The 23,836-nt window shown below is 46.4% G+C and overlaps 1 protein-coding gene across 12 annotated transcripts in view; it reads left to right on the top strand.

Annotated features, from left to right (window-relative positions):
- Positions 1 to 23,836, top strand: part of ARAP1 (ArfGAP with RhoGAP domain, ankyrin repeat and PH domain 1) — an 800,765-nt gene that overhangs the window by 207,970 nt on the left and 568,959 nt on the right. For all 12 annotated transcript variants that reach the window (XM_078658604.1, XM_078658609.1, XM_078658605.1 and 9 more), the window contains exon 3: positions 8,778 to 8,870. The gene's annotated coding sequence lies outside the window, so the exon portion shown is untranslated. The remainder of the gene's footprint in view (positions 1 to 8,777; positions 8,871 to 23,836) is intronic.

Below are 23,836 nucleotides of genomic sequence, written 5' to 3'. Positions count from 1 at the left end.
TCACACAAATTTGTGCTAAACAGGCCGAGGTTCAGTGTAGCGCACCATTTAGTAGCTCTGCCTACCATCAAAAAGCATCCGCAAGGGCCATGTGTGTGTGATGGTGTATCTAGACCAAGCACTGTGCACTTTCTCTTGATCTGCAAACTGTATATGAATTTTCGTACAACCTATTTAAAACCGCTATTTCTTAAATATGGTGTGCGTACAGTTATGCAGGCTATGAGTCTTATTTTTAACTTGCAATATGTCGATGTCTGTTTTTTAACTGCAACGTTTTTAATCCAGTCTGTAAAGGTTAGGAAAAGCATGGGTTTTTAAATGATTGTGCCTGTTATATTATGGTAGTCTTCTTTTATTCTGTAAATAACTGTAATTATTATGTATTGTATGTATGGGGCAGTGCAGCTGTCCCAACTGATCCGTCTCCCGACCCATGAGGGTGGTCATATTCTTGACCCGGTTTTTACCAATCTCCAACTGGCCGAGGTCTCTCCCCCTAGACCTATGGGATGGAGTGATCACCATCTCATTGAGTTATATGTTACAATGGCAACGCGCTCTACCGGGAAGCCCGCTAAAACATCTTTCAGGCGTCCCTGGAAAAAGCTTAAATTGGAGGACTTCCACCGTCTTTTGACCACCACTCCTCTGGTTCTTAAGGATAACGTTGCAACTGGGTACAACATCTTTTGCGCCTGGATTGTCCAAGCGCTCGATGCACTAATCCCGGCCAGCTGGAGTAGAAATCGATCTTCTCAGCCTAACCCCTGGTACTCGGAGGCACTTAGGCGGATCAAAGCCACCTGCCGTCAAGCCGAAAGAGCATGGAGGAAGAACTATGACAGTGATCTAAAGGTTTGCTACCTGGCAAGGGTAAAGATATATCATAGAGCTGTCTGCCGGGCTCGGGCTGACTACTATGCTAGAGAGTTCCAGGCGAGCTCCAATCCGTCCAAACTGGTCTTTAAAGTCTTGAAGGAGCTCACGACGAACAGACTTCCTATTACGGAGATTTGCTCCCTTGCTCACTGTGAGTTGTTAGCTAGCTTTTTTGTGGAGAAAGTAAATACCATCTATCGCTCTTTTCCCAAAGCTGATCCTGACAGTACGACTTTTACATTGCGTACATCACAGTGCTTGGCTGCGCTTCCCATACCATCGGAACAGGAGTTTAATCTCCTAGCGGCCAAGGTTAAGTCTGGCTCGCCGGATGACCCTTTGAGACCGGCCCAGTTTTTGGACTCGGTGTCCATCTGCCTCCCACCGATTCGACAACTGGTGGATCAATCCCTTACCACCGGGTTAGTCCCACCTAGCTGGAAAACTGCCTGTGTTATGCCCATTATAAAGAAACCGGGGCTGGATCCAGTGAAGCCGGAGAGTTATCGACCTATCTCCCTCCTTCCATGGGTGTCAAAGATCACAGAGGCTCATGTGAATAACATCCTAACGAAACATCTGACCTCTGCACACCTACTGGATCCTATACAGAATGGTTTTAGATCTGGGCACAGTACAGAGACGGCACTCCTATATATGGTTGAGTATCTCCGCTCTGTACTAGATGCAGGTCAAACGGCGGCACTGGTCTTATTAGACCTTAGTGCCGCCTTTGACACTGTATCCCACACCATTCTTATCCGCAGGCTTGGTGAGGCTGGCATATCTGGCAAGGCGCTGGATTGGTTCCAATCGTTTCTCTCGGAACGATCATTTCAGGTAGTAGTGCCACCGTTCAGATCTAAACCTCATGCCAACGCCCAAGGAGTTCCGCAGGGATCGGCGTTGAGCCCCACTTTCTTCAACTTATACGTCCAACCGTTGGCGGCGGTTGCGAAGAGTTGGGGTCTCACAATGGTATCATACGCCGATGATACCCAGCTGGCAGTGGTTCTCAATGGGGACTCTGACCAATTGGCATCAAACTTTGCGGATGGTTTGAGGGCTGTTGCTGGCTGGCTTACCACCAACTGTTTACAGCTCAACGCCCTCAAAACCGAGGTGATGGTATTAGGGAAACATCCTGATCTGTGGGGTGCGAGCTGGTGGCCTAACGAGCTGGAACCCCCCCCAAACCGGTCTCCGAACTTAAAAACCTTGGCGTGTGGCTGGACTCCAAACTTACCTTCTCGTGTCATACTAAGAAGGTGGCATCCACATGCTTCGGCATCCTTCGTGGTTTGAGGCCTATCCTCAAATTTTTCGATGCCTCCACTCGCCAGTTGGTGATTCAAGCTAGCATTGCATCAATGCTTGATTATGCGAGTTCACTGTTTTTGGGTGCCAATCAGGCGGAGGTCCTGCGACTTCAACGGGTGCAGAACGCGGCTGCCAGGGCTCTGGTAGGCCTGCCACGGTTCTGTTCTGCCCGCAGCACAATTTTTAAACTACACTGGCTGCCTGTAATCAGACGCATAGAGTTTAAGACTCTGTGTTTCGCGTTTAAAATTCTTAAAACCGACACCCCTCCCATCCTCCAGCCTCTCCTGACCCTGTACACGCCTTCACGTAGCCTCCGCTCTGCAGGTCAAAATTTAGCACTTGTTCCGCGCTTCCAAAAATGCAGACTAGGTGGCCGTTCTTTTACTGTGTTGGCCTCCAAGCTTTGGAACGCGCTCCCTGAGCATATTCGATCTTTAGAAGATCTTTTTGCTTTTAGGAAAGTTATTAAAACGTATCTTTTTCCCCTGCCTTATTAAAATTTTTCTATCTTGTCTATTCTGTTAGTTATGTTACCTTTTCAGATACAGCGCCGGGACGCCCCTTTGCTGGGGCAGCTGTGCGCTCAAAAAATCAATTAACATAACATAACATAACATATTTTGTGCTTTTATGGTAATTTCTTATGCACCGAATAAAGCTTCATGACTTGACTTGACTGAATCCTTTAGAAAATAAATGAGGTCTTGGCAAACATTTTCCTTTACATTCCGACACTTCCTTATTCTTTACAAATTCTGTTCAGAGTTTCATAAGTGAAGAATTAACCATGCCATTTATAAACACATTAAATTTGAGATACTCGAAGGTCTGTGTTTGCCTTTTTCCAGTATTTTGAAATATTTCTTCTTTTACTCTTTTTAAACAATTCTTTACAAATAAACTTTGGGGAAGCCAATAGCGCGACTCTCGCATTATTAAAGACCAGACTTACTGGCTTTGCTTAGGCTTATTTAGGGGTGGGACAGGACAGACATAGTTGAACCCACCTCTATTAAGTTCTTCCTTTCTCCATACAAGCCCATCCCTCGCATACAAAATACACTCTGACCCTTCTTTTCTAAAATTCAGTTGTTCTTTAACTGTGGTTGTTCTTTAAATCTGTTGGTAAGCCTAGAACCCATGGTGCTTCTTGTGCCAAAATACAGATATACTTTGCCTTTAGTCTAAGGTGACCATATCTTATAACCCAAAAATTTAACATTTCACACAAAAAAAGTGAAATAAAATTTTCACATTGACCAAAAGGCGCAGAATGATTTTAGAGACCGTGTCACCAAGGTAGAAAACACAGACATCGAAGCACTAAAGCAAATAAATTAAATACTTTTATACTTGATGTAATAAGTGATAATCAGTGGCAGCCGGGTTGGTTCTCAGGTGGTGGGGGGTGCAGGCGCGTGCGAGGGGAAAGGTCACGAGGTGGGGGGGGATGGTAAAAAATAAATAAAAGGAACACTTACCTTGCCATACCAGTCCCGTGTCTCTGCTCCTGCTCTCCGAGGCACAAAAAGAACAGAAAAGGCTCCCCTGAGCAATCACAATGCTGCAACGTAGCCAGTGCTTTAAATGAACCGGCACTTCTTAAATTTACCACTCTGAGTACCAGCACTTCTCTACTGCCGAGGAGAGTACTGGTACTCATGAAAAGGTAGGCTCATTGTGAGTGCTCATGAGCAGGAGTGGAACGTGTCGGACAGCCAAGGCGCCACTTCTGTATCCCTGATCTGAGCCCCGGCAGAGCTATTCAGCAGGGCTCATCTGAATATTGTCCGGTGCTCACCATCACACTGTGCTTGACAGAGCAGGGACCGTAAGATTCATTTTACCTTCTAGTGTGCGTGTGTGATTTTCAAAGCGCAGCACTTCAGGTAGTGAAAAGTCAGTGCAGGGTAATACTTATCAGGGGCAGGGCCGGACTGGCCACCGAAACCGGCCCTGGCAAACTGCTCGGCCGGGGCCCCTGAGTGTGGAGGGGGGGTGCGGCCGAGCTGTTTGTTCGAGTCTGTTTCGCCGATTTTGTTACTGGGGGCCGATATTGTAGGCCCCCGGTACCGTAAACGGCCCCCACCCTAGTGGCCCACCGGGGGAACGCCCGGTGCCCGCAGCGGCCAGTTCGGCCCTGATCAGGTGCAAGGGCGGCGGATTCTCACACTCCCCGTACTTTCTCTCGATCACAGGGTTAATGCCCAGACAATGCGATCGAAGAGGCCCCTGGTGCGCCAATCTAACTGCTGTCTGCACTGAGGCACCTACCTTCCTAACGCCACATGCCTCAATTACCCGGTCTGTGCATAGAAGGCTTTCTTATATGCCAAAGAAGCTCAAAACTAGCGTCACCAACCCTGCTTGCTGTTACTGTTCTCCGGGTCACGTCAGGTCCCACATGGGCACACTGTTGCGGGGAGCCATGCTGTGGCAGGATGTTGCATTTCCTGCCTGCCAGCCGGGTCCCAGGGCACCCAGGAGTTCCCCTGCTGCATGGAGTTAAAGGAGGAAGCGTGGTCGAGAATCGATCAGCTGCTCACCTCCTCCTGCCCTCGACATGATGTGCTATTGCTGTGCCCAGCCCAGCAGAGCCCAACTTCTACCCCAGACTCACCACGCCAGCGTGAGTCTCGTAGTGGGAGTGGATGGCACAGGCTGAGACACTGCAGCAAGGCTCGCCGTCTGACTCTCATAAGAAGAAGAGACAGGCTAGAGACCCACGCGGTGCCAGGCCAGCAGCTCCTCTGGGTGCATCGTTCTGACAGCTGTAAAGAGATGCAGGTAAGTCAGATATTCATTTAATTATCTTCTGCTGCTGACATTTAAAATGTTTGTTACAAAAAGGATTAGGGGTCTCCAGAATGGCAGAGGGCCAGGGCTTGAGTCGGGGTACCACGCGGGTGGACAGCGCCCCCCCACTTATTTTACCGGGAGCTCGATAAATGGAGCCACACATTCACTCTTTGGCCTCTCTGGGGCGAGGTTGGAGCTCATTCAGAACGCTGCTCACACGCTGGCTTCTCTGATGCAATCGCATCTAACGGGTGAGCGAGGGGAGGCAATGAGTCTGATGGTGCAAGTCACCTTTCGTGACGTCACTTCCTGTCGTGACGTCAGCGCCCCCACTTCTTTTTTTAAACTTGTGCCCTGCATAGGGCCTTGCAAATGGGCACACTAGAGTTGTCCGTCTGTGCTGAAAACGCGCTGCGTTTTGTCTAAACTAGCAGTTTTGTTGATTTATTAGTAGTGCAAAGTGTTTAACATCCCTGCTCGACAGTGACACTACGAAGCAGCACCCTTTCTTTTCTCAGCACAGGTAGACTTGCTAAATCAGAGATAAGTCATGTGATTATTGTTCCCGCTGGAGAGAGGTCCGAATTTTCTCTACTGGCAGTTTTCACTCTCACCGTTAATTTGCCTCCTTCAAAAAAGCATATTGTATTGTACTGTACTGTATGTGGTTAGCTCAGTGAGTTGCTGTTTTTGTCACAGAGATCCCTTTGTTACATGTGGTTTTTCCGCACCTGCAGCTGAGGTTGGGGTGGAGGGTGCTGATTTTTTTAGAAATTAAATAATAGGTTTAGAAGCACCTGGTGCAGAGTTTGACTTCCGTGATGCTCAAATGAGTGTGATTTCTGATATTTGTCTAGGTCTATTGACATCATACCATGATTTTGTTCGAAAGAAAGTGCCACTCGAAGTGTTACACATCTAGTTGTTGCCCGACTCTTGTAAATCCACTGAATCTATGAAAATGTCACACATAGCAATCTGAAACCATGGCAGCTATGGGGTCCATTCAGGCCCTGTGCTGTCAACCACATTCACACTATCCTCTACATTTGCGCAAACACAGGACTCATGGCAGTGGCAATCAGGCTATGGCCAGTGTGGCCCACGTGGGAATTAAAAAAGCCATGGTGAAGAGTATAACATGGCTTTTAACATACCGGAGTATTTTGTGTGTCTGCTTATGTTTGTGTGTTTGCCTGCATTTGTATGCCTGTTTTTTGTAAGAAAAAAGCGAGAGAGAGAATCAAGACCCTCTCAGGAGGTATTTTAAAGAACATAGGTGGCACTTTGTGTGTACATGTCTGCTCGGCGACAAAGGTTCATAAATAACGCAGTAGGGAGGGTTGGTGGGTGAGTGAGTGTACGGATGAGTGAGCAAGGGTGGATGTATAGATGAATGGATGGATGGATGGATGAAAGAGGGTAGATGATTGGATAAAAGTGCGGATGATGGGTGGATAAGTGAAAGATTGGATGAATGAAAGGGAGGGAGGGAGGATGGATGAAAGGGTGGATGATGGATGAGTGAAAGGGGGGATTGAGTGAAAGGGTGGATGGAATGAAAGGGTGGATGGTATAAAGGAGTGAAAGGGTTGATGGGTAGATGAGCGAAATGATTGATGGGTGAGTGAAAGGATGACTGGTTAGGTTTAAAGATGGATGGATAGGTCTGGATATGAAGAGTGTACAGACGGAATGGTGAAAAACCGAATGATGGATAAAAAACTGAATAGACAACAGAATGCAAGGTGTAAATGGTGGACATCAATAGGTAAACGGTAGGATGAAAGGATGAATGGATAGATCGATGGAAGAGACAAGAGATATCTTCTGGCGAGGGTCCTTATGATTTGCTTCATTTGCTTGGTGCCATAAGAGCTTTGGTTTGAAGTGTTTTTTTTTTGGTTTCTTCCTACTCACGTGCTCAAAAATAAATAGTATTGTGCCAAACAACGGCAATTAACAGTATGACATTAAGAAGGTGCAACTATTGCAAATTATCGCATTTCTCTTTCATTTTGTGTATGAGTTAACCTGCTTTGTTTATATAAACACGTTTATCATGTGTTTTGCTGTGTGCTGCAACTATTATAGAAGTCTTTAAGTATCATCATGTCTTGCCTTTAGCCCCGCCCACTCACTACACCTCTAGCTCATTTTAATGAGTACCTGCACTTATTTTTTCCCATTTAACCCCTTGCATGCTGGTGACGGCTCCCGTCCATCATGGCACACAGTGCTCGTGTGCTGATGACGGCCGGGAGCCGTCACGACCACGCCCGCGATCGGAATGTGCAGAACAGGAGCGGAATTCCAACCGCAGGCAAGGGGTTAAAGCACTGAACGTAGCGTTGTTATTAGTTAGCACCCAGGTCCGCCTGACCAATCACAACGCTGCAGCATTGTAATTGGTTTTGAGCGTCCTAGGGCCAGATGTAGGAGCCCCAATACCGGTCGGTAACGGCCGAATTCGGCCGTTACCGACCGGTATTAGGGTTTTCTGATGTAGGGGGCCTATATTTTACCGATTCTGTAAATTTGCTGAATTGGTAAATTTACATAATCGGTAAAATACCGAATCGATATATTTACCGATTCGGTTAATCCATATGTAGCTGACACTCCTAAGAGTGCCACAGGCCCTTAAGAGTCGGTATTTTACCACCCAATCCTATTGGGTGGTTAAATACCAAATTCAGGTGCACACCTGTGCAATGTGACACACAGACATGCCCTTAGGGCATGTATGTGTGCCACATGTCACACAAACCTGTACTTGGGGTGCTAGAGGGTGTCAAAGTGACACCCCCTGCACCTTTGCAGGATTCTGTATTTACCGATTCGGTAAATACCGAATGTTACAGATTCGGTAATTCAAAATAAAAAATGACCTACATCTCCCTCCTTCTAATTTACCGATTCATAAATACCGAATTGGTAAAATTCGGTATTTATGAGTCGGTAAATTCGAGTTACCTTCATCTAGCCCCTAGTTCAGTGCTCAACCAGGGAAATGGGGGCCTAGACTTGTTCTGCATGCAGGTTTTAATGCAGCCTGTATTGAGAACAGGGAAAGTGCACATGACTGGTTTTGGCAGCCCGAGCCGGCCGACCAAACAGTCATTGTGCACTTAGGAGTGGGCAAACCACGCCTCCCCTGCCCTGCTCCATTAGCAGAGCAGCCCCGCCCACCCGCAAAGCAACACGAAACATAAAAAGAGAATAACTCAAAGTTATAATTGTATGTTTCCTTTGCAGTGGGGCTACTCTCCTTCTCCATAGTCGTCCCTGGTTGATATTTACATTGAATTCTGAAAAGGCTGGTACCTAATTTTGTACCAGAATACATACATATTTGTTAAGTCGCCCATCTGCAAAAACCGGGTTAAATGCTGAATTTCAGAACTCTGCCGGGACAGATGATCAGAAACCGGCACGCCTGGTCACCATACTTTGCTCACAAACATTGATCGACGTTTCCAAGGTCATGTTTGTCAGGTTTAAGTTTACACATGTTGTTTTCACATCATTTTCAAATCGGTTAGCAGTCTCAGTTTGGCGACTTCTCGTTTGTGTGACGGAAGTCCTCACTTCCCTAAGATAGTGCTCCTGACTCGTGAGCGAGTGTGCGTGCACGGGCGGGGAAAGGTTTCACCATTTGTTAACGACTCGGCACCAGGGACACTGGTGCTCCGCATTTCATCCATTGCTAATTGTGCCTTTTAAATGCAAACCCGGCTTTCGGAAGCACTAAATGCACATTTTGTCTTTAGGTCTGTTGCCTTGACAACACGATCCATTCGAAGCATCCATGGAAATGAAAGAAACGAGACTACTTGGACGATGAGAGTGGCGCGTGGACGACGGTAAATATGAAAGAACTTGTTGTCCATTCGTGGTTTACGTTTTGTTGGAGGTCTTTTGCAGCCTTTCCACGCGCCAGGGCAACTTTTAAAGGCTTCAGTGGAGTTCAGCACAAAGGAGATGCTTTTGTTTTGCAAATAGATTGGTGCTGCGCCCGATTCACACAGTTATTTGCACATATAAGCGGAGTTGTTGCGCCTAGAAGCGAGGTGCCAGCAGGGTAGTTGCTCAGACAGCCCTGGTGCCAGGGGCAGGTTGGGTGCCACATGCATTCCTCACTGCACCTCACCTTAGTGCACAAAAAGAAGCATTTACGAGTGGAAATTTCACTTCCTGCTACGAAGTTCATTTGAAGTCGTAAACGGATTCATTCATATGTGTGATTACTAGTGTGGTATAATTGTACCTGGCAGTGAATGTCACAGAGCCGGCTAGTGGGCGTTTTAGCGTGGGAGCACCTGTAGAAATTAGTGCACGACAACAGACACTCACGCATGTGCAGTGCTTATTTTTGTAAAATAATTCGTGCCAGCAGCCAGAGTTTTGCTCAGAAGCGCACAACTTCCATAATAACAAATTGGGGATCCAAATATAAAGGCTGTGCTGTCTTGATTCCAATCTGCAGGATGCGTATTTTCAAATACCCGCCCTGCAGTCCTCCATCCGTTATCTGCGGTCCAAGGTGGGCCATGAGCACTTTCAGTTTGTTGTGATTCCTTTCGGGGGTGCCAGCGCCCCTCAGGTGTGCATGAAAATGATGGGGATAGTCACGGCCCACCTACGTAGGTCATGGTTTCCAGTATTCCCGTACCTCGATGACTGGCTGCTGGAGGCAGGCTCCGCACAGTCAGCCATGGACCACCTCCAGACGACGGTGAACCTCTTGACATTGCAGGGGTTCACTATCAATGAGCCAAAGTTCCACCTAACTCCTGTGCAGAGGGTTCCATTCATTGGAGCAATCCAGAACACATAAAGCTCATAACTCCCTCCCTCGCTACGAGTCCAGGACATTTGACAAGAGACCTGTCGGTGAACATGCGCTCTATTAATTCCCAGTTAATATTAATATTAACATTTGGGTTATGTACTCGCTGTTTCAAGCTTGATCCTGGATCACGGTAGGAGCAGCTCTGAGGCTTCGTGGCCTCTTAGCCTCCTGCACCCTCCTCGTCAGCAATGCCGGTGGCAGATGCCGGCTCTAAAGAGGAACTTGAAGTTCTAATGAATCCGACTTCAAAGCAGTGTGACTGAAGTTATCCATGTCTCGGAGAAGAGGGCTCGAATAATGCTGTGGTGTCTGTTTGAGTGCAATTGGTCCAGTGGCAGACCCTTCTATGTTCCCCCTCAGAGTAGACGGTGAGGACAGACATGCCTCGGCTAGACTGGGGAGGTCATCTGGGAAAGGTGGATATCAGGGGACCCTGGTCTTCGGTGGAGGGCCGGCTCCACATCAGTCTCATGGAGTTGTGGCCCATCTGTCTAACTCTGAAGGCTTTCCTGCCGACCATCAAGGACAAGCTTGTGCCATATGGACACCATTGTGTAGTACCGTCACAAGCAGGGCGGCATGAGGTCCTGAGTCTTGAGTCAGGAGGCTCTGCCTTTTTTGAGGTGGCTGGAATGTCAGGGCATTTTCCTGATCACAAACCAACTGGCCAGGACCCTGGTTACCAGAGCAGATGAACTAAGCAGGCGATGTCTGGCAGATTATGATTGTCATCTACATCCCAAGGTGGCACAGAGCATCTTCCGAGACTGATGAGAACCCTGGCTAGATTTTTTTTGCTACTGTTAAGAAAGCATATTCTCAAATGTTTTGTGCTTTCGAGTTTTTGTAAGAACAAGATGCATTCCAGCTAAACTGGAACAAAGGATTCATACATGCCTGCCTGCCCCGTCCCTCCTTTCCATAGTTCTAAAGTAGAGCAGGAATGACCAGGACCAATTTATCATAGTGGCTCCAGACTGGGCCAAAAGAGTTGAGTACCTGGATCTTTTGGGCATGAGCATGTGCCCTCTGATCGGACTGCCATTTTGCAAGGACCTACTGTCTCAGCAACACGCCAAGGCCCTCTGTCCGCCAAGGCCCTTTGCCCAAATCTGCACAGTCTACACCTGTTTTCCTGGGCATTGAGTTGCATTTGATCTGTAGCTTTGAGTGGCGGACGCCAACCCTGCCCCCTGGTGCCCTTTCATGAAATCCATTTATGCTGGGCACTGGGTAATTTTGAGGCCCAATGTGTCGTTCACAAACTGACCCTTTACAAACAAATCTGTTGGACGTTCTTTTGTTTTATCTGTGCCTCAACAGGGTCTAGCAGTGGGCACTATTGTAGGTTTTTGATCAGCCCTTTCCGCCTTTCTACACCTGCCAGACTAGTCGTCTTTGTTTAAATCACCTAAGGTGATGAGATTTAAAAAAGATTTGACACGCACACACACACACACACACGTATCCCATCCTAAGTTTGTGATGCCACAGTGGGACCTTAACTTGGTTTCAATGTTTCTCATGTGTGTACCTTATGAGCCAATACATTTGTGCTAGCTTCATCTCCTGACTTTGAAGACCATCTTTCTACATTGCGATTACGTCAGCTCTTCGCCTGAGTGAACTTCAGACACTTATAGTGCCACTGTCAAACACCAACTTTTTCCGGACAAGTTGGTGCTGAGGAGTCGGGCGGTATTCTTGCCAAAAGTCATGTCTCCCTTCCACGTTGGGCACCCCCCTGCCTGTGTTTTTCCTCCCCCTCAATCCTCAAAACAGGAGGAGAGGGGGAGCTTTTACATTTATTGTACCAAGGACAATTGAGTGGAGGTTCTCAAAAGCAAAGAAAGGCTGAGCAGAAGAGAACCCTATCGAGGTTGGGTAGTCCTCAGTGTTACGATGTGTTATGCACTCGCCAATCAGCAACCTCCAGAAGGTTTGAGAGCCCATTCGACCAGGGCTAAGGCTGCTACCCCTCTGTACTGGCATGCAAAGTGCTTGTTCCTGACATCTGCCAGGATTTGAGGCTTTACAACACTATGTTATACTATAGTATATGTATTTTTATAGTGCTCTATCAACTGTGAGGGAACACTGATACTTTGAGGGTGAGCCTTATAGGGACTTATTCAAAGAGCCAAGACTTCAGCTTCTTGCAAAATTCAAGACGAGAGGGGGAGGCTGTGATGTAAATGTAAATGTAAATGTACAGGAATTTATATAGCGCAAATCACCAAGCGGTTTCTAAGCGCTTGCTTAGGGAATCCATCCTGGTATTCCCCTGTGAGATAACCCCGGCAGGGTATCCGCAAGGTGAAAGCCAGGCATCCCGCCGCGAGGGGCCGTTGTGGAGATTAAGCAAGCTATTGCCCAGAGTCGCAGAGTGTGAACCCGTGAATCGAGTAGGCACCGGAGCGAGACTTGTCGAGTCCATGGACATTTTAGGACTCAAGACCCAGCCGAGCCGGGAATTGAACCCTGGTCCCGGGCTGACCTCTGCTTCCAGGTCTGCCTCCTCTAACCAGTGAGCCACACTTCTCCACAGATGTGATGTGGGAGGTTATTCCTAACAGCGATGTACGAAAAAGCCTGACCTCCTGATCGTTTTTTGTGTGTGCGGGGGCGTGCGTCAGTAAGAGTCCGGCTGAGCGGTGGTGCTGGAGGGTTGGTGGAAGTGTATGTGGCTTTTCAGGTAGGCTGGGCCTGTGTTGTTCAGTGCTTTGTATGTGTGAGTGAGAAGCTTGTACTGTATGCGCTTATGTATAGGGAGACAGTGGTGCTCCCTCAGGTGAGGTGTGATATGGGACTGACGTGTGTGGTTGAGGTCAAGTCTGGCCACTGGATGGTCTGTAGTCTTTTCATGAGTTGCTCGGTAATTCATGCATAAAGGGAGTTCCCATAGTCTAGTCTGCCAGTGATGAGAGATTGGGTGACAGTCTCTCTGATGTTGTTTGGTAGAACTTGCAGGACAAGGCATCTTTTGTGAAAATCACATTTCGGTCTTGTCAGTGTTCAGCTTGAGGCAGTTGGCCTTCATACAGGTGGCCACTTCGGTCATGCAGTTGTTGAAGTTGTTCTTTGTGCTGTATGTTTTGTTTGAGAGGGACAGTATCAGTTGCATGTTGTTGGCATAGATGAGTATGTTGTGTGCTCAGATGACGGCAGCCAGTGGGGTCATGTTAAAGAAGGTTGGGCTGATTGAGGCGCCCTCAGAAACTTTGCAAATAAAGTACTGGACTTTTGAAGTGTACGGCGTCATGTTGACTGTCTGGGTTATTCTGTATGGAATGTGCAGATCCTTTGGAGGGCGGGTCCTTGGATCCCAGTCTTGTGTTGTCATAATTGCTGATGGGCAATGTGGTGAGCGAGACGTCTGTTGATGGGTTTTTCTAAGACCGGTAAATACCGATTCGGTAAATACCGAATCTTAACGATTCGGTCATTTTTACCGAATTTTTAGCTACATAGCATTTACCGATTCGTAAATATCGAATCGGTAAAATTCGGTATTTACGAATCGGTAAATACTATTTACCTACATCTTGCCCCAAGTCCTGCACACCACCTTTAAGGCCCTGAACCCTTTTTCACAGTCCTCCTCTGTTTTGTGTTATCTGCTGCCATATCCTACCTCTCTCATGGGCCCTGAGTCTCTGCACTAAATGCTCCACGAGTCATGGCTCTTCCTTCACAGTGTTTTCTGCAGGTACTTACAGTTTGCGTCACTAAATGTACCCTTTCTGACTCTGAGGCTCTTGGAGGCCATGTTAGTTTTTAGGTAGATGTTTTTGCCTGAAGGACTGTTGCTGTTCAGGGATTGACTTGGAGTCTAAATCTAAATATGGCAGCCATAGATGTTCAGCCAATGGCTGACTTTATGAAATGACGTGTCTCTCCAGTAATACAAACAGTCTGCACTTGCTTAATGCCATGAGATAGACACTGGCTCTTAGAGATTATTCATTTCCTGTTTTGTATTACATTTCCTGATGATTATAATTTTTTGTGCATGTGTGTTTTTTTTGTATGGTAATACTGCATGGCATTTGCGCCCAAAAAATCCTCACAATTATATGAAGATGTACTTGACTCATAAATCTTATAGTGGGATAAAAACGGGAAAAAAACGTTTCTGCTCTGAAGTGGTATCTCCAGTCGTGGATTTATTGCACCTGGATATCATGCTATACGTAATCGGGGCCTTAAAATCAAGGACCGATTTCTGTTAAATATCTCTTGGGTAAAACAAAACTCGAAAGATGGAAAGTTATGCCCTTATCTAGGTCGAGCTTCTGGAATTCTCTACCCAACAACTTCAAAGGAGCCTCTCTATTCTGCACTTTTAGGAAATCCCAAAAATGCATCTTTTTTAAAGATAACATAAGACCCACACCTAGAGATCCTTGGGTTGTAAATGCCTAAGATGTAATTTTTCAATTACTTAAGATCTACTGTTACATTTTGCTTATATTTACCATGTTTCTTTAAATCTAGTCATTGTGGTGAAAGGTGTAGCGAGCAGCATGAATGGAGGAGTTTAGTGTCATGCATTCAATATAGAGTGATGCTGCAAATGTGTTGCGGCGGGATAGTTGCTGCTCGAAGGTAGAGGTGGGTGATAAATTCCCTCTTCCCTGGCGGAGTTTCAGCCAACGCAGAGTTCTGGCTAAACTCCTCCAACCGCCGTGTGGTGGAATTTTTTTCTCACAGGTGGCTCGCTAACAGGAGGTTAGCGAGCGAGAACTGGAGTCCCCTAGTATTATTTTTGGGTGCTAGGAGGGCACCCACCAAGATTTTCTCAACGCTGGTGGTCACGGGCAGTCGCGATCGCTCGCGGTGAGAAAATCTACTTGAGCAGCAGCAAAACCAACTCTAGGTGCAGCACCCTCTGGCGTGCCACGTGGTGCCACATGGTGGCATTTGTGTTTATTTTTCAGCACTGAACAAGCTTCCGGTGCTAAAAATTAGTGCAGGCAGAGTGACGTGACAATTGTGGCACATTCGCTGAACTCTGTGGAATTTCTCAGAGATTTCATGGAACTGCGTGGATATCCGCGAGGTGAAACTCCATGAGTTCCGCCCACCCCCTACTCGAAGGAATTATCTACCACAGGCCTGCAGTGAAACATTCAAGCAATTCTGGCTTATAGCCGCATCTTTGTCTTCGGTTTGTTGGAAGGAAGGGAAGGGTAGTCATTTCAGAGTATTAGCCTCCTGTCAGATTAAAAGGATCACATTGCCTCCTGAATTCTAGGTGATGCTGAAGGTAAAGCACAGCATAGGGATACACTGTGCACCAGCAGATGGAGGGCTGGGCTCTGGCTGCACTGGGCTGTGCCAGATGTGTGCAGTGAGGCTGCTGAGGCAGATAGTGGTGAAGCTCTGCTGGCCTGAGTGCCTGAGCCCCACCAGGACACAATACTAAGAACTTGGATTTGGCTTGTTGTATATTCATGTGTGGAAACTGGGCATGCATTGCAAAAAGCAGAAAAAGTTGTGTTTCACAACCTTGGCTTTTCTTAGATTTCTTCATCCTCTCCAAGAGGAGGAAATGCAGATGACTGTGCGCGCGATTGTCAGGAGACCTGCAGAGTGTGCAGAACTGAGAGCCGCTGCAATGGATAGTGTCAGTGTTGGCCCTTTTGATGAGTGTCACAGCATTCTCAGAATCAGAGCTTCTCTTGGGCTGGTAGCAATGGTAGACAACTAGTCCACATGAATACATGTGATCACAGATGTCTTCAGGAATCAGGTCTTTACTTTTAAGTTTATTGTTTTTATTTAGTTTCTAAGTGACATTTCTTGTAATCAATAACAGTATGTTATCTTAATAAACAATACAGAAAGTGCATCCAGCCAGATCCAAATCAGCTTAATGTAATATTGTCTTTTTTCTACATCACTAACAAACTAACATAACCAATAACAGATGAGAGAATAATAGTAATTGAGGCAACTGGAATTATGTACTAAACTTAGGTAAAAGAGATGAAGAGAGGGATCAAAAACTGCGAATCCCAGCATGTAACATTTCAATGTAACCAAATTAAATTGGATCCCAAAAATGCTCCAAAGATATTTAGAGATGCTCCTCAGATATTTAAAAATGCTTCAAAGATATGTCAACATTGTTGAAATTATTCACGGTAGTTTCTGACCATCACATTCTTTACATAGTCTGTACTAAACTCTGATACATATTCTTGCAAAGCATACCAATACAGTTCAAAATGTCAGCAATTAGCAGCATTTCTCGTCACTGCATAGAATATACCACCAGGGATCATATTACAGATAGGGCGCACTTTTCCTGTTTTTGCTATGGCACACCTTATATAGTTGCGTCATCGCACAGACAGGGAATGTTGCCCCTATTATGAAGAAAGTGCTGCCTCCAGGGCAGCCGCATACTCGTGCTGCACTGGTGGCAGCGCATTTAAGTTATGTTATGTTATTGGGTTTTTGTAACGAGCGCAGCTACTCTGGGAGTGTCCCGACGCGAGCCTAAGAGGTGCTAGTTGGCAAGAGATTAAAACAGAAAAGTTTTGAGCTGTTTCTTAAATTGCCCCAGCTCCTGGTTACTGCGCAAAAAAAAGGGCAAGGAATTCCAGGCCGTGGCTGCCCTAACGGCAAGAGATCGGCCCCCCATTCTTTGAAGACGCACTCGAGGAATCTGTCTAAGCAGCTGGGATGACAATCTCAAATGTCTGGCAGGCGTGTAGAAAGCAAAGCGCTTCCTGGGGTGTGCAGGTCCTCCAGCATACAAAGCACGATGTGCCATGAACAGGTAGCCACTGCAGCAAACGTGGATGTTGCTTGACGCTCTTTCTGATGGGAATGTTGAGCACCAGCCTAGCTTGCTGCATTCTTGACCACCTGCAGTTTTTATGTCTCGCCCTGGCGAAAGCGTGCAAAGCGCGTTCTCGCTGCGAGAACTATAGTCGTCGGCTCAGCTTACAAGGAGCCAAAGTGGAGACAAGAGATGGGCAGGCGCAGCATTATAGAATGGGATCTGGTTGCGTGCGAGAGCTTCTACCGTAGATAGCATAGCAGAATCACATTACGACGCACGCCTTGTGAAGCATGCCGGAATCTGATCATGTCGCACGCGTGAACACGCGCTCCGATTCCGGCATGCTCTTCAGTCACCATGGATCACCCACGCACACACACAGCCACACATATACACACGCACAGCTAACAGACACACAGCCACACATATACACACGCACACACACAGCTACACCCACACACGCACACATACCCCCCCCCCCACTCACCGGCTGCACCTTCACGCAGTCCACGGGGTACATGAGGCACTGCTCCATGATGCCGCCCACGGGCCGGCCAGCATGTGTGTGGTGACGTGGATCCCTTGGGCAGGGCTTCGAACTCCAGACCCTTCTCCTGGTCGTCCTGCTCCTGCTGGGCTGCTACGTGGCGCGCTTTAGGAGACGCGCGCTGTGACGCGTCTCGTGCTGTGAACGCGCCCGTCTCTTCTCGTGCTCCACCATGCTTTCACAAGCGACAGCGCCTTTTTTTGTATCAGAAGTGCTGTGTGCCTTCCAGCACTGATGCGTCACCGGACTCCGATAACACCCCCTGACCCCGGCCCCACTACTCGGCGGTAGAAGCAGCAGTGTCACAGTTAACTTCCGGTGCCATCTGCCGCTTTTGCTCTATCCCAACGCACCGATTTTGAGGGGGTGTGGTGTACAGTACCCTGGGGCGCAGATGGTATTGTTGTGGGTGCTAAAAGGAGTATTCTAGGATCTATGCCGCGGAGCGGCTCTTTTCAATCTGTGAGCAGCGGAGCCTGTGCTGGGTGCACGGCTCCACAGCTCTCTTGCCTGCCCTACCCCTGGCGCACCTGCAGCCCGGAGTCGCACTGCCCATGCCCGTCCTGCTACTGGTGCTTTACTAGGACACCTGGCCTCCACCAGTCCCTCCCCGGTGATGCGGAAATAGTACATTACACACCAGCCTGCACGCCGGCTTTCTCTCCTGCACGCACCACACCTATACCTGCCAGCCTTTTCACAGAGCTCTGACCTGTGCCCTCCTCTAACAGCTCAGACAGCCCACCCATCATGGCCCAAAACCAGCACTCCGGCACTGCAGTCAGCGGTTCCCCAGGGGGCAACGGAAAGCCCAGGAAAGTAGCACTCCTCACCGGCATCACAGGGCAGGTAAGAGTGTAGGTGCAGTATTATTGCATATAATATGGCCCGACTTAAGGTTTTCTTTTAACTTACCTGTGCATTCCTTTCCCATTAACGACATATGCTCCCGTTCCGGGGTTCACATCCTGTTTAAAGCTGCTTTCTGGAAGCTGTAGTCTTATTTAACATCAGCTGAATTGAGCTTTTGTATTGCATGATTATATTATTCAAAATACATAATAAGTATTGTAAATATGGGTTTCTGGATACTTGAAAGATCATATTCCGCCTTCTAGGACAATTGTGGTTCGGGGATGTAAAGCAGATGTACCATCTATAAAGTCCCGATAAATTCAAATCGAGGACAAGAGCGGGACATCAGGTAGTGGTGGCCAGTTGTTTGGTGTGGTTAGTTAACTAGTGTGAGGTCTTTAGTTATTCTTTTTTGTTGCCCAGGTTTTATTTATTAAAACCTTTTTTTTTTTACTCATCACCTTCTGCTTTGTGGTGATCCCATGCTTTTGCGGTCTTTCATTGAAAAAAAGATAGTGGAATTGTGAGGGACATTTATTTAGTGCATACCAGTTGAGTACGTAAAATGGATTTATTGCCCTCTTTGTGAATGTATTTAAAAACATGGTGAACAGCTTATGTAACTGATGAGTGGCAAGTGCAGATATGGTGTACCTGCTGAGTCAGCCAGCAGTTGATACCAGGGCTGTCATCATCAATTTTCCACACCCCTCACACCCTCACTCACCCTCACACACCCTCACATACCCTCACTCACTCACACACCCTCTCATCCTCACACACCCTCTCACCCTCACACACCCTCTCACCCTCACACACCCTCTCACCCTCACACACCCTCTCACACACAAAACACAGCATAGCATAGCATAACAAAACAAAGCATAGGATAGCAAAACATAGCATAGCATAACAAAAACAAAGCATAGGATAGCAAAACAAAACATAGCATAACAAAACAAAACATAGCATAGCAAAGCCATAGCATAATAAATCACAACAAAACATAGCATAACAAAACATAGCATAGCATAGCAAAACACAAGAAAACATAGCATAGCATAAGCAAACAAAGCATAGGATAGAAAAGCTAAACATGGCATAGCATAACAAAACAAAACATAGGATAGCAAAACTAAACATGGCATAGCATAACAAAACAAAGCATAGGATAGAAAAACAAAGCATAACATAACAAAACATAGCATAGCATAACAAAGCACAGCATAGCATAGCATAACAAAACAAAGCATAGGATAGCATAGCATAGCATAGCATAACAAAACAAAGCATAGGATAGCAAAACAAAACATAGCATAACAAAACAAAACATAGCATAGCAAAGCATAGCATAATAAATCACAACAAAACATAGCATAACAAAACATAGCATAGCATAGCAAAACACAAGAAAGCATAGCATAAGCAAACAAAGCATAGGATAGAAAAGCTAAACATGGCATAGCATAACAAAACAAAACATAGGATAGCAAAACTAAACATGGCATAGCATAACAAAACAAAGCATAGGATAGAAAAACAAAGCATAACATAACAAAACATAGCATAACAGAACAAAACATAGCATAACAAAACACAACACAACACATAGCATAACAAAACATAGCAAAACAACAACAAAACATAGCATAGCAAAACATAGCATACCAAACACAACAAAACAGACGCATAGCATAACAAAACATAGCATAGCAAAACAAAGCATAACATAATAAAACACAACAAAACATAGCATAACAAAACATAGCATAGCACAACAAAATATAGCATAGCAAAACATAGCATAGCATAACCAAACACAGCATAGCATAGCATAACAAATCCAAGCATAGGATAGCAAAACATAGCATAGCATAACAAAACAAAATATAGGCTAGCAAAACAAAACATAGCATAGCATACAGCATCACTCCGCACCACCACAGCATCACTCAGGGGCACCACAACATCACTATGCGCTACCACAGCATCACTGAACACTACAGCATCACTCGTTCGCCATTACATCACTCAGCGCCACCACAGCATCAACCTGTCCAACCATTCAACAACACCTGGTTCAAATATGTTCTCTCAATGTTTCAAGCTTTATTACAAAAGTAACTAAAAGATGTAAATATTTCACTTCTGTTCTTGGATTTTCGTCACAATAAAATACACTGAACATAATCTTCACAAAAGTTATTTACAAAACTTTAAGCTATTGCCATTATAAATTACAATAACTTTTATTTAAGTATTAATTATTGAAAAAAAATTAAAAGCCATTGTTATTTGTAATACCAATAGATGTAAGTCACGCAAATACAAGACATACTGCATTACAAATGCTATAGGCGTCACATTTGCGAAAGTTATAACTATTGGCATTGTAAATGACAAGGCTATTAATTTAGCTATTTTCAAAAACAAAACATGAATAAAAATGTTGTCATTTACAATACCAATAGCTCAAACTTTCCTAATGCGAGACCTATCGCATTGCAAATGCTTGTTAAGAGTGTAGTCAGGAAGGCCCAGAAACAACCCATTGGCATAGTCTACTCTGGAAAGGATCAGTGCCCGAGTCACTGTTTCCTTCGCTGACCTTGGTAACAGTGGAAGGAATTTTCTTGAGGGACTTTAATATCCCAAAGCAACTCCCGGCCAATTTTTTTATCTGGGTCAAGAAGGACAACTGCTCGTCGAACCAGACGCCCAGATTTTTTACTGGTAGTCTAGAAGAGGATGGCATAGGATAGTCAGACAGTCAGAGAGATTCCCTTAACCGGGGGGAAACTTTCCATAAAGAAGGATTTCGGACTTATCCTCATTACATTTGAGTGGAGTGGCACAAAGCCATTGGAACATAACTGTCAGACACTCTTTCGCCTTCAAAGAAGAAAACTCCGGTTTACCCCAGGTGAACAGAAGTTGGGTGTCATCTACGTAAGCAACGATCTTGGCACCCCGCTCTTCCGCTAATTGGACCAGGGGAGTGTCATAGATATTAAAAAGCAGGGGGCTCAAAGAGGACCCCTGCGTTACTCCAGTGGTCACAGATTGGGGTGGGGACGAGAAAGACGGGAGCCAGATCTGTTGCGAACGCCCCTCAAGGAAGGATTGCAGCCACCTCCATGCCAGCCCAGAGAAACCTATGTCCGCCAGCCGAGCCACAAGCAGTGCATGGGGAACAGTATCAAATGCCGCCGACAGATCCAGCATTATGAGGGCTGCACTTCCACCCTAGTCCAAACAATCTCGAATAGCTTCAGAGACTTCGACTAAGGCGGACTCAGTACTATAGGCAGCTCTAAAACCAGATATTTCCTGGATGGAGTAGGCTGGCCCCCTCCACAAAATCAGTGAGCTGTTTGTTAACTGCCTTCTCACAGATTTTTGCCACACAGGGGAGCAGAGAAATAGGGCAATAGTTCCCTGGGTCCCCAGGATCAAGCAATGGTTTTTTCTTAGAAGCGGAAGGATCTTCGCCTGTTTCCACTCCACTGGGACAGCTGCTTCTTGGAGGGAAAGCTTGACGAGTATATTGACCTCAAGGTTGACCGATTCTGCGACGTAGGCCAGGAGCCTTACCGCGCACGGGTCCAATGGCGATCCGGATTTCATGGATTTCAAGATTTTAAGGGACTCTGACAAGTCAATGGAGGAGAAGGCTGTCAGCATAGAAACGGGAGCTGGTGCCTCAACCAAAGACTCAACGTCCAGCCTTGGCGAGCTCTGGCTGGCGAACGTTGCCTGGATGGCCCGAATCTTATTAATAAAAAATTAGAGAGCTTTTCACACCAGGCATCTGATGTGGGGAGTTTAGTGGTCTCTGCCTTAGGGGCCATGAAGCTCTGGACAATGGAAAAGATTTCCCTTGAATTGTTGCTGGCTGACTCAATCCGCTCGGCATAATATAGGCCTTTGGCTTTTCTAATGGCCGTATAGTATCTTTTCTGGGCTTCTATGAGTGTCTTCCTAGCCCCTGGACAGTAGTCCACACGCCAGCAACGTTCCAGCATTTTCAGTGTTGCTTAAGTGTTTTCAAGTCAGCTGAGAACCAGGGTTTAGAGGGGGAATCCCTGTGACGGATGCGGCGCGAAGGAGGTGAGAGACTGTCAACTGCCTGCACGATCCAATCAGTGAAGCTGGCCAGAGCCCCTCTCAAGTCAGCAGGGAGGACAGATCTAGATTCTTTCAAGACGAGGCTAAAGGCTACCAGATCGATTTTTGCGGTGGGAGGGCTAAAACTAGACTGTTGGTCCATGGACCTTACTTCCACAGCACACGTAAAGCAGGATAAACAATGATCCGACCAAGGGGCCGGAAGCGGATCTTCAATAGTAATAGGAAAGTTGTAACAAATGGGGTCTAAGATATGGCCTCCACTATGGGTGGGTAAGCCAACCCACTTGGTGAAATACGGAGCGGGTGCTTAAAGCCACTTCATGTTTCACTGTGCAGGCGGCAGTACGTCTGCACTTTTAAGAGGGGAGAGAGATCCATTTGCAGACGGGTGCAGTGAGTGACTCCACCTGCCTGCAAGGAGGTGTCTGGCCGGGCACATGGGACCCCTTTACCCCATCCAAAGGACTGCCATCAGGGGGCACACTGACAGTGCCACCTTTTTGCGGTGCACTCTCAGTGCGCTTCTTGACCGCTTCTTTGCCTTTGTGTCCGTGTCCATAGTACAGCGTGTACGCAGAGATAAAGAGATTCTCTCATTTGCAGGCAGCTTGAAATGGCTAGGCCAGCGGGCATTTCACAATTTAGCAGGCGGTACCTCTGTCATGGTGACAGAGTAATTTAATCCGTCACCCTGGCCAAATTATAAATCAGACTATCTCTGTCCAAAGAAGGAGGTCTAAAGAAACATAAGGAATTGACCTTAGCCTTGAAGGAAACCATCAAGAAGTGATGCGAAGAGGGAGCATTTGGAGACAAAAGTTTCTAATGTTAATACGTACATACAAACGAGTCAATTTTCTTACAATCACATATGTTAGTACGTATCTTCTAGAGGTCGGTTTACTGAGGAAGACATGGGAGGATATAATATAAAACACAACATATGAAAGGCAAAAATAAAACAAGTCGCTCCTCATACATTGGAATCTCACTGGAGACTCATTGTGATGTCAGGTAGAGTTTGGAGGTACTACACGCTGCATCCCTTATTTCAGAACAAATATTTATGGAGCCACCGTCTGTCTAACTTACAAAGGAATAGTGAAGGGATTTGAAGTGAAGTGGGTTCAAAATACCATTAGCCTAAGAATTACAAATAAAGCTGTTGTGTTAAATTGAATCAATAGCCGGAGCATATCTTTTGTCAATAAACGTGATTCTAGCGTGAGAAGGCCATGACTAATATAGTATTTTTCAGCAGTATTATTTCTGTTAGTGTTTAGACTTAAAGATGCAAAAGCCTAGGGTTTTGTTGCTGACTACATTACATGCCACATCCTACAGGAATATAAAAAATATTAACGTCTCCCACACAGCATCGCCTATACGATGTTGGGGATAAGGCCCTTAAACTCCTGCCGTGGCTAGAGAGGCAAGATAGGGACAGGTCCTGGGTGGTGGGGCTCCATGATGGGGAAGGAGTCCTTAAAACTACCAATAACGACATAGCAGAAGCCTTTGCGGCTCATTTCGAGCGTGTCTACGCGCCGGTGTGCACAAGATCGGAATAGGACTGCGCGTAGTTCCCTGGGGACTTTGATCTCCCCATGGTGCCCCTGGAGGCCCGTGACCGATTAGAGGCAGACAT

Source organism: Lissotriton helveticus, chromosome 8 (genome assembly GCF_964261635.1).
Source record: "Lissotriton helveticus chromosome 8, aLisHel1.1, whole genome shotgun sequence".
Classification (NCBI taxonomy): domain Eukaryota; kingdom Metazoa; phylum Chordata; class Amphibia; order Caudata; family Salamandridae; genus Lissotriton; species Lissotriton helveticus.
Note: the sequence above shows the minus strand (reverse complement) of the source record. Positions and strands in the feature narration are given on the sequence as shown.